This window comes from Mastomys coucha, unplaced genomic scaffold (assembly GCF_008632895.1).
Source record: "Mastomys coucha isolate ucsf_1 unplaced genomic scaffold, UCSF_Mcou_1 pScaffold12, whole genome shotgun sequence".
Lineage (NCBI taxonomy): Eukaryota > Metazoa > Chordata > Mammalia > Rodentia > Muridae > Mastomys > Mastomys coucha.
This window is the reverse complement of record NW_022196894.1, coordinates 12,038,177-12,055,611: the sequence shown is the minus strand read 5'-3', so window position 1 is coordinate 12,055,611 and position 17,435 is coordinate 12,038,177. Positions and strand designations below refer to the sequence as shown.

Genomic DNA, 17,435 nt, shown 5'->3' with positions numbered 1-17,435 from the left:
TTTAAGCTTTTTCTCTTTTTCACTTCAGGCTTGCTGAGCCCAAATGCAACACTGACAGCTGCGACCCTGGCGGAGAGGACTAAAAATATCTTTAAAGGTGTTCATCATCCTTAGCAATTAGAGAAATGTAAATGAAACTATTTGCAATTTCATCTTACCTCAGTCAGAATGCCTAAAGATAACAGAAAACAAAACCTGGGAATGATTTCTGAGGAGTTGGGAAAAGGGCAACTTCATTCTGTTTGTGGGATGGCAAACTAGTGAGACCATGTTAGAAATTAGTGTATAGAATCCCCCAAAAGCTAAAAGTAGAGATAAGGAGAGACTCTGTCTCAATGGGTAATAATAATTGTTTAAGGTTGCTTTAATTACTTTGAGTTGTTTTAATTATCATAATGCATGTGGTTTTAAGTTTGGTGACTACAAGTCCTCTATGAGAGAGGTCAAAATAGAGTAGGCTAACAATAAAAAGAGGCTGCTAAATTGAATCAATCAATACTTCTGAGGATTTCAGGTTGCTGTACACGCTATTTTGGGAGAGAGACTCTATATTTGTGTTATCAGGGAAGAAAAAAGCGGCTTTGGACCTCTTCCAAAATGATATGGATCAGGTAAGATAGGGGAAGACCCCCTGAAGATCTTGACTGCAGACAAGAAAGAAAATTCAAGAACACCAAACAGGACAAATAACATGATTTGCTGATCTCTCCACATGGGGACAGCCCTGAGACTGGCTCAGACATAAAAATGTCTCTAGAAGCTCTCTTTCTCTTCCGGTCCCAGGTGCTGCGGGTTACAGTGCAGACACGGCCAAGTCCAAGAACCACACCACTACACAACCTTCCTGTAAATGGTACAGAAATGGCATCAAGAAACCCCGGTCACAAAGATATGAATCTCTTAAGGGGGTTGACCCCACGTTCCTGAGGAACATGAGATTTGCCCAGAAGCACTACAAGAAAGACCTGAAGAAGAGACAGGCCAACAACGCAAAGGCAAAGAGTGCACGCTCAGAGGCCATCAAGGCCCTTGGAAAGCCTCAGGCCATCAAGCCCAAGATGCCAAAGGGCCCCAGGCACAAACTCAGCCGTCTGGCGTTCATTGCTCACCCCACACTTGGGAAGTGGATTCGAAGCTACATGGCCAAGGGTGGTAGGCTCTGCCAACCAAAGCCCAAGGTTCAAACCAAGGCAGAGGCCACAGCTCCAGCTAAGGCCCAAGCTTCAGCTCCAGCCCAGGCTCCCAGAGGTGCCCAGGCCCCTGTGAAGGCTCCATAGAAAAGGATCCTGCCAGTGTGAAGACAGATGGACTGCTGTGACACACCCACCCACACACTTTGCAGATGACCAGTATCCTATGCTGTTTTTACAAATAAACTCAAGGCAAGGTCTGTTAAAAAAAAAGTCTCTAGGTAAAACTTCAGCTAAAATTAGTTAGTAACTCGAGTTGGCTACAGAATCCTTAAAGTTTATCCTGCCATCCTTTGTGGGATGGTGAAAGGCAGCCTGTTTTCTGGTCAAGCTAGGTTTAAATGGAGACCCAGCAGATAACTGCAAGGGATGGAAGGCCTTTGCCTGCCACGCTCCTAGACACTAGGCTCCTGACAGGGGGCCTCAAGCTCTCCATAATTCTGTGTCCATCAGTTACATAGGGCAATGCCCCAAGCCTCACCACAGGTAGAGGACATGACCACAGATCACTATAGCCTCAAGACAGATCTCCATTTTAATGAGGCACCTAAAGGGCTGAAGAGCTAGGCAACTAACCTCTCCCTCCCAGACACCCCTCCCTGCAAAAGGTATTTAACCTCAGACCCTCCCTGAGAAAGTGGGGTACAGTTTCACTCATCACAACTCTCTGCCATAACAATAAATACAAAATACAGCTGTCTTTCATCTCTCTCTCTCTCTCTCTCTCTCTCTCTCTCTCTCTCTTCCTCTCTCTCTCTCTCTCTCTGTTTTTGTTTTTTCGACCCAGGGCTACACAGAGAAGCCCTGTGTAACCCTGTATAGCCCTGGCTGACCTGAAACTCACTCTGTAGACCAGGCTGGCCTCGAACTCAGAAATATGCCTGCCTCTGCCTCCCAAGTGCTAAGACTAAAGGTATGTGCCACTACTGCCCAGCTAGGTGCTCCTCTCTAATAGCCCCAGTTCATCAAGTATTTTAGACAGATCCAGTCAGAACTTCAATCAAACCCTAAACTAAATAACAAATGGTAAAGCTAGCTTTCTTACATCTAACCAAAATTTCCAATTTTCCTACCCTTCACCACCATTTAAAAAATATTCATCCCCTTTATCCAGCAGGAAGAAGCTATGGAGAGTCGTCATCCTGATTCCTTGCATTTGGATGTCTGGAATATATTAATACAAATTTAAGGTTCTCATTGATATAAATCTTTGTATGTTGATATAAAATTTAAAATTAATTTTATTACTCTTAAATAGGCATTATGCCTATACAAGGCTTAGAACCAATACTTCTATAGCTGCTATTACAAGCTAATTAAGATAATTAAATAATAAAAGTTAAAGGTCAGATAATAAACTCATGATAATCTAAGATTCTGATTTAATTATAATAAAATATTTTCAATATTATTCAAATAATAAAGAGGTAAGAATAGTCAAAGTTTAACAATTCAGCTATACTATATAGAAATAGATAATATTAAAAAAACTCAAAGATCTACAAAATATGACATTTAAAATCATTTTATTATTAATAGATCGTTTGACTAGGAGACATGTCTGCTTCTAACAATACCCCATCCTATTTCAAAGAAGATATTGAAAATCATTATCTTTGTATGGAGTTGCTCCAATTATAACAAAATAGCAACTGGGCAAGAACTGTGCTAATTCATCTACAAACAAAAAAATACTATTCCAAAACGAGAAACATATGTGGAATAGTCAAATGCTAAGCTCTGCCAATACAAGGTAAGCTAGTTCTTCATAATTTCTGCTTCACTTAAGGTCTGTCAGATGGTTCTGGGACAGAAGGCTGAAGACAGATGCTCCAACATTAGGAGGAATATGGGAGACTGTCCAGGTAGTCAGCTGTCTCTACAAATTGTTTAAGTTTTGGAAACTATGTTGTTGTATTTTCTACATATTCAAGTAATATTTATTTTCTTCTCAGATCCCTGTTGGGGTTTGAAGAGTAGTTATAGTCTCATAATCAAACTTAAGTTGTTTAGCATTTAAAAAAGATGATCTAGGGCTGGAGAGATGGCTCAGTGGTTAAGAGCACTGACTGCTCTTCCAGAGGTCCTGAGTTCAATTCCCAGCAACTACATGGTGGCTCACAACCATCTATAATGGGATCCAATGCCCTCTTCTGGTGTGTCTGAAGGCAGCTACAGTGTACTCATATATATAAAATAAATAAATCTTTTTAAAGAAAGAAAAGATGATCTAGATTTGAAGGGATGCTTTTCAAATGATATTACAAGTTAAAATCAAGCATAATTTAGGTACAGAATTGTAAATTTTTAAAGTTACGATAGATGATAAAATAATTTATCTAGATTGCCAGATATGATGGACTAGATGTTATAAATGCATAACCTACTTTACAGTTTACATAACTGTTGTAATTCTGTTCAACATATATCTGAGAAATAAGAGCCTTTTCAATTGGACAAAAGGGGGGAAAAGTGGTTGCTTGTATTCTTATGTTAATTTGTGTCTCCAAAATGGTATGCATGAGACCATCTACACACACACACACACACACACACACACACACACACACACACACACACATGTATACATATGTGTGTGCATGCACGCGCATATAGCTTCTAGGAACCTGACCCAGTTCTTTTTTTTTTATTATTATTAGATATTTTCTTATTTACATGTTATATGACATCTCCTTTCCCAGTTTCCCCTCCAAAAAAAAGAGAAAACAAAACAAAACAAAACAAAAAATATCCATGTTTCCTCCCCTCTCTCCCTGCTCACCAACCCACCCTCTCCCTCTTCCTGGCCCTGGCATTCCCCTACACTGGGGCATAGAACCTTCACAGGATCCAGGGCATCTCCTCCCATTGATGACCTACTTGGCCATTCTTTGCTATACATATGCTGCTGGGACCATTAGTCCCACAATGTGTACTCTTTGGTTGGTGGTTTCGTTCTGGGAGCTCTGAGAGTACTAGTTAGTTCATATTGTTGTTCGTTTCAAGGGGCTGCAAACTTTTCAGCTCCTTGGGTCCTTTCTCTAGCTCCTTCATTGGGGACCCTGTGCTCAGTCCAATGGATGGCTGTGAGCCTCTACTTCTGTATTAGTCAGGTACTGTCAGAGCCTCTCAGGAGACAGTTATATCAGGTTTCTGTCAGCCAGCACTTGCTGGCATCCACAATAGTGTCTGGGTTTGATGATTGAATATGGGGAGGATTCCCTGATAGAGCAATTTCTGGATTGTCTTTCCTTCAGTCTCTCCTCTATAGTTTGTCTCTGCAACACTTTCCATGAGTATTTTGTTCCCCCTTTTAAGAAGGAACTAAGTATCCACATTTTGGTCTTCTTCTTCTTGAGCTTCATGTGGTTTCTGAATTGTATCTTGATTATTTGGAGCTTCTGGGCTAATATTCACTTATCAGTGAGTGGATACCATGTGTGTTCTTTTGCGATTGTGTTACCTCACTCAGGATGATATTTTCTAGTTCCATCAACTTACCTAAGAATTTCATGAATTCATCATTTTTAATAGCTAAGTAGTACTCCATTGTGAAAAATGTACTACATTTTCTGTATCCATTCCTCTGTTGAGAGACATCTGGGTTGTTTCCAGTTTCTGGCTATTATAAATAAGGCTGCTATGAACATGGTGGAGCATGTGTCCTTGTTACATGTTGGAACATGTTCTGGGTATGTGCCCAGGAATGGTATAGCTGGGTCTTCACGTAGTAGTACTATGTCCAGTTTCTTAAGGAACCACCAAACTGATTTCCAGAGTGGTTGTACCAGCTTGCAATCCCACCAACAATGGAGGAATATTCCATTTTCTTTACATCCTTGCTAGCATCTGCTGTCACCTGAGTTTTTGATTTTATCCATTCTGACTGGTGTGAGGTGGAATCTCAGGGTTGTTTTGATTTGCATTTTCCTGATGACTAAGGATGTTGAACATTTCTTTAGGTACTTCTCAGCCATTCAGTATTCACCTGTTGAGAATCCTTTGTTTAGCTGTGTACCCCATTTTTAATAGGGTTATTTGATTCTCTGGAGTCTAACTTCTTGAGTTCTTTGTATATATTGGATATTAGTAATCCTGCATCAGATATAAGATTGGTAAAGATCTTTTCCCAACTTGTTGGTTGCCATTTTGTTCTATTGAGAGTGTTCTTTGCCTTACAGAAGCTTTGTAATTTTATGAGGTCCCATTTGTCAATTCTTGATCTTAGAACATAAGCTATTGGTGTTCTCTTCAGGAAATTTTCCCCTCTGCCCATGTGCTTGAGGCTCTTGTCCACTTTCTTTTCTATTAGTTTCAGTGTATCTGATTTTATGTGTAGGTCCTTGATCTACTTGGACTTGAGCTTTGTTATTATCAGTAAATAAGTGTGCCAGCAGCCAGGAACAAAGAAAGAATAGGAGAACTACCATGCAGGGAAAGGTGGAGAGGAGATGCTACACTTGAGAAGGTGCAGGGCAGAAAGCATAGCCACCATGTAGAAGCCAGGAGAGAGTGGCCCAAGAGGGCTGCCCAACTGATCTAGGGCAGCCATGATGGAATATGGGATTTAGTAAGTAATAACTTAGGATTATTGGGGGGGAGGTAGATTAGCTACATAGAGGTTAAGAAGTGGCCCAGCCATTGAGCTGATTAAGGCATATCAAAATATAAAGTTTGTGTGTTTGTCTTTTATTCAGGAACCAAGAACATTGAGGGTTAGTAAAGAATTGCGCCCCTACGGAGATTTATTAAACCTATACTACTATACTCCCTGGCCCAGCTATCTCATGCTTTGGCATCTGCCCAAAGAATTTGACGTCCTTCTCCACAGATATTTTCTTGTTGTTATTGCTATTCTATTCACAGTATCTAGGAAATGGAAGCAAACTAGATATCTTATAACATGAATGGATAAACGTGATACATATGCACAACAGGATTCTATTTAGTTTAAAAGAAAAATTGAGTCATGAAATTTGTAGGTCAATGGATGGAAATACTTAGTGAGGTAACCCAGACTAAAAAAGACAAATGTCACATGTTTTCTGTCATAAAGTCTATTAATTTGTATACTAATTTAAAAATATATTTAAAAAACCGAAAAAAGAAAGAATTGGCATAGATCAGCCTCTGTTGTAAACAATGTCAAGGTTCTTTGAAAGGTTAAGTAGAACTATACAAGACCTATGATTCCACTTCTAAATTGTTAGCTACATTTCTCAGAGCTATGACATAATACCTGACAGAAACAGCTTAAAGGAGAAAAGGTTTATTTTGGTTTATGAATCAGCATAGAGAGGAAGACAAATGCTGATTGCATTCTGCAGATGTGGTGGGTGGGCATTTTGGGGCTGGGTATATAGTAGCTTGAGTTAGGAAATTTTTTCATGAGCCTAGAACTGGGGTGTAGTATTTTTGTAGTGTTTTTGTTGTTGGTGGTGGTGGTGGTGATGGTGGTGGTGGTTTTTTTGTTTTTTGTTTGGTTGGTTTAATGAAGTGTCCCTGTGAATCTGGAGTTAACCATTTTGATGAAATTGACTGATCTATGAACCCCTGGGTTCTGCCTGTTTCTGCCTCACTCACTGCCACATAAATAGGTCTGGGATTGCACATGTGTGTCAGCACACCCAACTTTTATATAGGTATTGAGGATCTGAACTCAGGGCTTTGTACCTGCACAGCAAGTACATTAGCAACTAAGACATCATCCCAGACCCCAGATTTTAAAAAACAATCTGAACTCCTATGAAAATATAATTCAGACAGCTTATGATTTACCAACAAAGGGTTCAAAGTCCATGATTCTGGCATATTCATGTTACAAAACCAGCATCAACATTTATTTTAGAGATTCTCCACCTAAAGACTACTGTAACTTCACAGTGCTCATGCCCTATTCACAAAAACAAGCAAACAAACAAATAAACAAACAAAACAACTACCCCTCCAAAACAAAACAAAAAAACGAAAAGAAAAGGTGAAAGATGGGGAACAATACAGGAAGGTACCCAAAATTGAACTCTGGCCTCCACAGGTTTATGCAAGGGAAGCACATTTTCATAACACACACACACACACACACACACACACACAGTGAATGTGGGTGGTTAGTGACAGGTTAGCTTATCAGCTATCCTCCCATTATAATAATTTTAAAAATAATCCTTTGTCAAGGCACCTGTGTCTTTTTCTAGAGCATTTTCTTTAAAATTACTTGAGCATGAGAAAACTTCATTGGTCAGCCCCTAAAATACTCTTTTCTGGACTTTAGGTGTGAGCCAGCTTGAGTGATTCATTGTGTGGCATGAGATGCCACTCTGATTTCCACAGTGTCACGCTAGGACCTAGCCCTCAGGGAATGCCACTCTGATTTCCACAGTGCATGCTAGGACATAGCCATTAGGAGATGCCACTCTGATTTCCACAAGTGTTACGATAGGACCTAGCCATCAGGGTTTCCTCCCCAGGAGAGTAGTGTTGGGAAGTGCTGTGGACTTTTTAGACGTGGGCTCTGGTAGAAGGTTTTCAGGTCACAGAGAGTGTGCCCACTGAAGAAGCTCTGAAATGAGTGCCAATTCTCTTTCTCTCAAAGATTCTTGTTTTGTAGTTTTATCCCTCCTGCCATGATGTACAACCCTTACACTTTAGCCACCTAATTTTAAATGAAACTTCTGAAACCGTAAATCAAAATTAATTTCCTTACTTATTTTTTCTTTTTTATTGGATATTTTCTTTATTTACATTTCAAGTGTTATCTCCTTTCTCAATTTCTCCCCGCCCAGAAACCCTATATCCCATCCTCCCTACCCCTGCTTCTATAAGGGTTTTCCTCCACCCACCCATCCACTCCCATTTCCCTGCCCTCAATTACCCTACATTGGGGTATCTATCGAGCCTTCATAGGACCTCTCCTCATATTGATGCATGACAAGGCCATCCTTTGTTACATATGCAGCTGGAGCCATGTGTACTCCTTTGTTGATGGCTTAGTCCCTGGGAGCTCTGGGGGCAGGGGTGTCTCTGGTTGGTTGATATTGTTTTTCTTCCTATGGGGATGCAAACCCCTTCAAGTCCTTCAGTCCTTGCTTTAACTCATCTATTTGGGACACTGCACTGTGTGGTTGTCTGCAAGCATACACCTCGGTATTTGTAAGGCTCTGGCAGGACCTCTCCAGAGACAGCTATCTCAGGCTTCTTTCAGCATGCACTTCTTGTCATCCACAATAATGTCTGGGTTTCTAAACTGTGTATGGGAAGAATCCCCAGGTGAGACAGTCTCTGGATGGCCTTTCCTTCAGTCTCTGCTCTACACTTTATTGCCATATTTGCTCCTGTAAGTATTTTGTTCTCCTTCTAAGAAGGATTGAAGCACCCACACTTTGGTCTTCCTTCTTCTTGAGCTTCATGTGATTTCTGAATTGTATCTTGATTATTTGGAGCTTCTGAGCTAATATTCACTTATCAGTGAGTGGATGCCATGTGCATTCTTTTGTGATTGTGTTACCTCACTCAGGATGATATTTTCTAGTTCCATCAACTTACCTAAGAATTTCATGAATTCATCATTTTTAATAGCTAAGTAGTACTCCATTGTGAAAAATGTACCACATTTTCTGTATCCATTCCTCTGTTGAAGGACATCTGGGTTCTTTCCAGCTTTTAGCTATGATAAATATGGCTGCTACGAACATAGTGGAATATGTATTCTTATTACATGTTGGAGCATCTTCTGGGTATATGCCCAAGAGTAGTATAGCTGGGTCTTCAGGTAGTAGTACTATGTCCAATTTCTTAAGGAACCACCAAACTGATTTCCAGAGTGGTTGTACCAGCTTGCAATCCCACCAACAATGGAGGAGTAGTCTACTTTCTTTACATCCTTGCTAGCATCTGCTGTCACCTGAGTTTTTGATTTTATCCATCCTGACTGGTGTGAGGTGGAATCTCAGGGTTGTTTTGATGAGCATTTCCATGATGACTAAGTATGTTGATCATTTCTTTAGGTGTTTCTCAGCCATTTCGTATTCCTCAGTTGAGATTTCTTTGTTTAGCTCTATACTCCATTTTTAATAGGGTTATTTGGTTTTCTGTAGAATAACTTCCTGAGTTCTTTTTATCTATTGGATATTAGCCCTCTATTGGATGTAGGGTTCATAAAGATATTTTCCCAATCTGTTGGTTGCCAATTTGTCCTATTGTCAGTGTCTTTTGCCTTAAAGAAGCTTTGCCATTTTATGAGGTCTCATTTGTCCATTTTTGATCTTAGAGTATAAGCTGCCTTTCTCTGTCCCAATACCATGCATTTTTTTAAATCACTATTGCTCTGTAATACACTTGAGGTCAGGGATGGTGATTCCCCCAGAAGTTGTTTTATTGTTGAGAATAGTTTTCAATATCCTAGGTTTTTTGTTATTCCAAATGAATTTGAAAATTGGTCTTTCTAACTCTATGAAGAGTTGAATTGGAATTTTGATGGGGATTGCATTGAAACTGGAGATTGCTTTTAACAAAATGGCCATATTTACTATATTAATCCTGCCAATACATGAACATAGGAGATCTTACCATCTTCTGAGATCTTTGATCTCTTTCTTTATATACTTGAAGTTCTTGTCATACAGATCTTTCACTTGCTTGGTTAGAGTCACACCAATATTATTTGTGATTATTGTATAGGGTATTTTTTCCCTAATTTTTTTCTCAGCTTGTTTATCCTTTGAGTAGAGGAAGGCTACTGATTTCTTTGAGTTAATTTTATATCCAGCTACTTTGCTGAAATTGTTTATAAGGCTTATCACTCTGGTGGAATTTTTGGCTCACTTAAGTATGCTATCATATCGTCTTCAAATAGTGATAATTTGATTTCTTCCTTTCCAATTTGTATCCCTTTGACCTCCCTTTGTTGTCTAATTCCTCTAGCTAAAACTTCAAGTACTATATTGAATAGATAGGGAGAGAGAGGGCAGTCTTGTCTAGTTCCTGATTTTAGTGGGATTGCTTCAAGTTTCTCTCCATTTAGTTTGATACTGTCTACAGGTTTGCTGCATATTGCTTTTACTATGTTTAGGTATAGGCCTTGTATTCTTGTTCTTTCCAAGACTTTTAACATGAATGGATGTTTAATTTTGTCAAATGCTTTTTCAGCATCTAATGCCATGATTATGTGTTTTTTTTTTTTCCTTTGAGGTTGTTTATGTAGTGGATTACATTGATGGATTTCCATATATTGAACCTTCATTGCATCCCTGGGTTGAAGTCTACTTGGTCGTGGTAAATGATCATTTTGATGTATTCTTAGATTCCGTTAGCAAAAACTTTATTGAGTATTTTTGCATCAATGATAATAAGGGAAATTGGTCTGAAGTTCTCTTTCTTTGTTTAGTCTTTGGGTGGTTTAGGTATAAGCATAATTGTGGCTTCATAGAATGAATTGGGTAGAGTTCCTTCTACTTCTATTTTGTGGAATAATTTGAGAAGTATTGGTATTAGGTCTTCTTTGAAGGTCTGATAAAACTCTGCACTAAATGCATCTGACCCAGGGCTTTTTTTGGGTGGGAGACTATTAATGACTGTTTCTATTTCTTTAGGGGATATGGGACTGTTTAGATCATTGATGTGATCTTGATTTAACTTTGGTACCTGGTATCTGTCTAGAAAATTGTCCATTTCATCCAGGTTTTCCAGTTTTGTTGAGTATAGTCTTTTGTAGTAGGATCTCATGATTTTTTTGGATTTCCGTAGTTTCTGTTGTTATGTCTCCCTTTTCATTTCTGGTTTTATTAATTTGGATACTGTCTCTGTGCCCTCTGGTTAGTCTGGCTAAGGGTTTATCTATTTTGTTAGTTTTCTCAATGAACCAGCTCCTGGTTTGGCTAATTCTTTGTATAGTTCTTTTTGTTTCCATTTGCTTGATTTCAGCTCTGAGTTTGATTATTTTCCTGCCTTTGACTCCTCTTGGGCGAATTTGCTTCTTTTTGTTCTAGAGCTTTCAGATGTGCTGTCAAATGCTGGTGTATGCTCTCTCCAGTTTCTTTTTGGAGGCACTCAGAGCTTTGAGTTTTCCTCTTAGGACTGCTTTCATTGTGTCCCATGAGTTTGGGTATGTTGTGGCTTCATTTTCATTAAACTCTAAAAAGTCTTTAATTTCTTTTTTTGATCAAGTTATCATTGAGTAGAGTGTTGTTAAGCTTCCACATGTATGTGGGCTTTCTATTGTTTATGTTCTTATTGAGGAGCAGCCTTAGTCCATAGTGATAGAATGCAAGGAATTACTTCAATCGTCTTGTATCTGTTGAGGCCTGTTTTGTGACTGATTATATGATCAATTTTGGAGAAGGTACCATGAGGTGCTGAGAAAAAGGTATATCCTTTTGTTTTAGGACTAAAAAGTTCTATAGATATCTGTTAAATCCATTTGTTTCATAACTTCTGTTAGTCTCACTGTGTCTTTGTTTAGTTAGTTTCTGTTTCCATGATCTGTCCATTGCAGAGAGTGGGGTGTTGAAGTCTCCCACTATTATTGTGTGTGGTGCAATGTGTGCTTTGAGCTTTAGTAAAGTTTCTTTTATGAATGTAGATGCCCTTGCATTTGGAGTATAGAGGTTCAGAATTAAGAGTTCATCTTGGTAGATCTTACCTTTGATGAATATGAAGTGTCCTTCCTTATCTTTTTTAATCACTTTAGGTTGAAAGTTGATTTTATTGGATATTAGAATGGCTACTCCAACTTGTTTCTTGGGACCATTTGCTTGGAAAATAGTTTTCTAGCCTTTTATTCTGAGGGAGTATCTGTTTTTGTCACTGAGGTAGGTTTTTTGTATGCAACAAAATGTTGGGTCCTATTTACGTACCCAGTCTGATAGCCTAAGTCTTTTGATTGAGGAATTGAGTCCACTGATTTTTAATAGATATTAAGGAAAAGTAATTGTTGTTTCCTGTTATTTTGGTTGTTAGAGTTGGAATTCTGTTCATGTGACTATCATCTTTTACTTTTTTGGAAGATTACTTTCTTGCTTTTTCTAGGATGTAGTTTCCCTCCTTATGTTGGAGTTTTCCATTTATTAACCTTTGAAGGGCTGGATTTGTGGAAAGATATTTTATAAATTTGGTTTTGTCATGGAATACCTTGGTTTCTCCATCTATGGTAATTGAGAATTTTGCTGGGTATAGTAGCCTGGGCTGGCATTTGTGTTCTCTTAGGGTTGGATCTTCTGGCTTTCATACTCTCTGTCAAGAAGTCTGATGTAATCTGACAGGTCTGCCTTTATATGTTACTTGACCTTTTTCCCTCACTGATTTTAATATTCTTTCTTTGTTTTGTGCATTTAGTGTTTTGATTATTATGTGATGGGAGGAATTTCTTTTCTGGTCCAGTCTATTTGGAATTCTGTAGGTTCTTGTATGTTCTTGTATGTTCATGGACATCTCTCTTTTTAGGTTAGGGAAGTTTTCTATAATTTTTTTGAAGATATTTACTAGCCCTTTAAGTTGGAAGTCTTCACTCTCTTCTATACCTATTATCCTTAGGTTTGATCTTCTCATTGTGTCCTGGATTTCCTAGATGTTTTGGGTTAGGAGCTTTTTGCATTTTGCATTTTCTTTGACTGTTGTGTCAATGTTTACTATGGTATCTTCTGCCCCTGAGATTCTCTCTTCTATCTCTTGTATTCTGTTGGTGATGGTTACATCTATGGCTTCTGACTTCTTTCCTAGGCATTCTATCTCCAGAGTTGTTTCTGTTTGTGAGTTCTTAATTATTTCTCTTTCCATTTTTAGATCCTAGATAGTTTTCTTCAATTCCTTCACCTTGTGGTTGTGCTTTCCTGTAATTCTTTAAGTGATTTTTGTGTTTCCTCTTTAAGGGCTTGTACCTATTTACCTGTGTTCTCCTCTATTTCTTCAAGGGAGTTATTTATGTCCTTCTTAAGTTCCTCTACCACCATCATGATATATGATTTTAGATCCAAATCTTGCTTTTTCCAGTGTGTTGGAGTCTCCAGGACTTGTTGTGGTGGGAGTACTCGGTTCTGATGATGCCAAGTAGTCTTGGTTTCTGTTGGTAAGATTCTTGTGCTTGCCTTTTGCTATCTGTTGATCTCTGGTGTTAGATGTTCTTGCTGTCTCTGGCTGGAGCTTGTTCCTTTTGTGGGTCTGTAAGCCTGTATCAGCACTCCTGGGAGAGCAACACTCCCCTGGTAAGACCAGCCTCTCTTGGGTGCAGATGGATGAATGAAAGACCCTGTCCCAGTTGCTCTGCAGCTTCTGCAGTTTGTGCCTCCTGACTTGTGCCACCTTAGAAAATCATTGGAGAGAAAATGGCAATCTCACCTGAGACTCCAGCTCAGAGCACTCTCTGGAGACCTCTTTTCCCCTGGCAGTAAAAGTGCACAGAGGACTGTGGAACAGGCACATCTCCTGGGTGTAGAAGGTGGTAAGAAGGACCCTGTACCAGATGCTCTGCCGCTTCTGTAGCCTGTGCTTCCAGGCTGGTCCCATCTTAGAAAGTCACCAGAGAGAAAATCATCTTGGTAGATTTTTCCTTTGACCAGTATGAAGCATCCTTCTTTATTCTTTTTGATAACTTCTGGTTGAAAGACAATTTTATTCAATATTAGAATGGCTACTCCAGCTTATTTCTTGGAACCATTTGCTTGGAAAAATGTTTTACAACCCTTTACTCTGAGGTAGTGTCTGCCTTTGTCACGGAGGTGCATTTTCTGTATGCAGCAAAACATTGGGTCCTGTTTACATATCCAGTCTGTTAGTCTATGTCTTTTTATTGAAGAATTGAGTCCATTGATATTTAGAGATATTAAGGAAAGTTGTCACTTCCTGTTATTTTTGTTGTTAGAGTTGGAATTATGTTTGTGTGGCTATCTTCTGAAAGATTACTTTCTTGCTTTTTCTAGGGTGTAGTTTCACTTCTTGTATTGGTATTTTTCATCTATTATCCTTTGTATGGCTGGATTTGTGGAAAGATATTGTGTAAATTTGGTTTTGACATGTAGTATCTTGGTTTCTCCATCTATGGTAATTGAGAGTTTTGCTAAGTATAGTAGTCTGGGCTGGCATTTGTGTTCTCTTAGGGTCTGTATGACATCAACCCAGGATATTCTGGCTTTCATACTCTCTGGCAAGAAGTCTGGTGTAATTCAGCTAGGTCTGCCTTTATATGTTACTTTACCTTTTTCCCTCACTGGTTTTAATATTCTTTCTTTCTTTTGTGCATTTGGTGTTTTGACTATTGTATGGTGGGAGGAATTTCTTTTCTGGTCCAAACTATTTGGAGTTCTGTAGGCTCTACACTGGTTGGGTAGGACACTGGTGGGGTGTGGTTCCTGTGTCCCTGGATCCTGCTGGCCCCAGTATGTTCATGGACATCTCTTTCTTTAGGTTAGGGAAGTTTGCTTCTATAATTTTGTTGAAGATATCTACTGGCCTTTTAAGTTGGGAATCTTCTCTTTCTTCTATTCTTATTATCCTTAGGTTTTGGTCTTCTCATTGTGTCCAGGATTTCCTGGATGTTTTGGGTTAGGAGCTTTTTGAATTTTGCATTTTCTTTAACTGTTGTCAATGTTTTCTATGGTGTCTTCTGCCCCTGAGACTCTCTCTTCTATCTCTTATATTCTGTTGGTGATGCTTGCATCTATGACTCCTGATCTCTTTCCTAGGTTTTCTAATTTCAGGGTTGTCTCCCTTTGTGATTACTTTATTGTTTCTACTTTCATTTTTAGGTCTTGGATGGTTTTGTCCATTTCCTTTATTGTTTTTTTTTCCTGTAATTCTGTAAGGGACTTTTGTGTTTCCTCTTTAAGGGCTTTACCTGTTTACCTCTGTTCTCCTGTATTTCTTTAAAGGAGTTATTTATTTCCTTCTTAAAGTCCTCTATCATTGTCATGAAGAGTGATTTTATATCCAAATCTTGCTTTTCCGGTGTGATGGTGTGTCCAGGACTTGCTATGATGGGAGAATTGGGTTCTGATGATGCAAAGTAACCTTGGTTTCTGTTGCTTTTGTTCTTAAGCTTGCCTTCTCCTATTTGATTATCTCTAGTGCTACCTGCTCTCCATATATCTGATTGGAGCCTGTCTTTCCTAAACTGCTCAGAGTCCTGCTGTCTCTGTGATCCTGTGATTCTGGGATCTTGTGATCCTGAGATTCTGGGTGTGACAGAGTTCCTGGGAGTCAAATTGCCTCTGGGACCCTTAGAACCTGGTGTGACCAAGTTCCTGAGATGCTGTGATCCTGGGTGTGTTAGAGCTCCTGGGAGTGGAGCATCCTCTGGATTTTGTGGGACTGGTTGCAGAGCTCTCACCCATGGTAAACCAGTGCAGACCAGAAGGAACCTGGGGTACTGGTTGGGTGGAGTTCTTGTGTCCCTGGATCCTGCTGGTCCCAGTTACTTCCAGTCTCCTTGTTTATTAACCTATTTTCAACCTTTGTTCAGTAGTCTGTCACAGTGGTGGGAAACCAGTACAAATGACTTTGCATTTAGGAACAAAACTCTGTCTAGTGTGCAGTCAATGAAGTGTCCAGTTTTAAAGATATCCCCATGAAATGGACCTGTCTGGGAATGGCTTTAAACAGAAGGCTATAGAAAACCAAATGGGAAGGACATTCTGGATTAAGAGGCTGCCTCTTTCCAGAGATACTGTTCCTTGGTATAATAATTCATGTAAGATGGATGTGGTGGCACATGCCTATAAATATAAACACTCAGAAGGGTTAGGTGGAAGGGCCATGAGTTCAAGAACAGTTTGAGTTATATAGTGCAAATTCCCTAACACACTTAATTTTTTTTTTTAAATAAAGAAAATGGAGGGTGGGGGAAAGAGAATGAAAATATTCATGAAATCATGCTAGCAAAGTTGGTTGTGTATAAATAGTGACTCCAAAGAATATAGAATCTCTACAGCCCAAAGCCATTTTTCTCTGTTTCAGTCATTCTGTTCCTGTAGCCTCTAAGCGGCTCCCTTTGTTCATATCTGGGAAAGTAGCTACATCCATTTGAAGCTTAGACTTTTACTCCAAGAGCTGGTTCTATCAAATGCAGAGCCAAGTAGCTGCACTGACTTAGTTGGGAATTCACTTTGGGAAAATGGTCCACAGTCCCAGATGAGAGACACTTAGTTTTTGCAAGACCTACACAAAGAAACTGGACCAGCCTTGTTTTGTGTGCTTTGTACAGTGATGGATCTCTGTTGATTCACACAGACCTCACCCTCTAGTGCGCAGACAGGAGCCATCCTGAGTATCAGATGATTTTTCTAGAAACAGCTTTTGTTTCAATGTACCTACAAAATGCTTCCTTCTCTGTCACTTTTGCTTCTAGAGGCAGCTGCGGTGCCTCCTAGACCTAACCACAGTTGTCTGTTGTTTATTTTCTCTCCCTCCCCCCAATAAGTTTCTCTTCATTTGTTTTATTCTAACCAAATAGAATCTTTTGTTTTTAGTTATGTCATGTCAGCTTCCAAGAATTTTTTCTCCTCCCCCCCCTCACACCTGGCAATCTGTCCACAGACCAGGGGCAGTGCCAGGCCCCATCCAGGGTTAAGGATTCCCTCCTCTTCCTTCCAGATATTGTCCAATATCCTGTAGGCTGCTGTTACTGAACACACAGCAAAACATTGGCAATCAGTACAGGCATCCTCCTGCTGTTATATTGTTGCCAGCCCTAGAGAGCCTTGCCACTATTAGAGGAGCCAGCACCAGATGGAGGAACATAAAGCATGCTTTTTGTTCCCTAGGTCCCTGCCTTTTAACAGGTGGGAAAGGCACAGAACTTCCTAAGGCCCATCTGGTGTACTTTGCCCTCCAGCAGCAACTCCTTCTCTGAGCACAGATCTCCTGACCTTTGGAGGACTGTGTCAGTGTCTCAGGGATGGAACCCAAGAAAGTTAGTTAAGAGCACGATATTCCCACTGCCTTTTCTAAGACCAGGGTATCTTGCTTACAATTTCCCTCAATACAGAATGACTTGTGTTCCTTTGGTTAAAAATCTGTTATGAGACAAATTTGGCTCTCTGGGCTTGCCTACTAGATGCTTGCAAAGCCTCCCCTCTGCTCCATATCCTATCTGCAGCCCTACTCCTCTGGTAGTTCTTACGACCCTATGATATTCATGCTGATCATCCCTCCCATAAGAAGCCCCAATGATCAGATATTCTCAGTGAGACTTCTTTTAATTTTAAAATAACTCATAATTAGTAATGATGGTACAGTGTTTATTACATTGCAGGCTGAAAG

General features: G+C 39.6%; 1 pseudogene; it reads left to right on the top strand.

Moving 5' to 3' along the window:
* The window catches only part of LOC116086233, a 1,947-nt pseudogene extending 381 nt beyond the window's left edge, over positions 1-1,566 (top strand).
* The last annotated feature ends 15,869 nt before the right edge of the window (positions 1,567-17,435 follow it).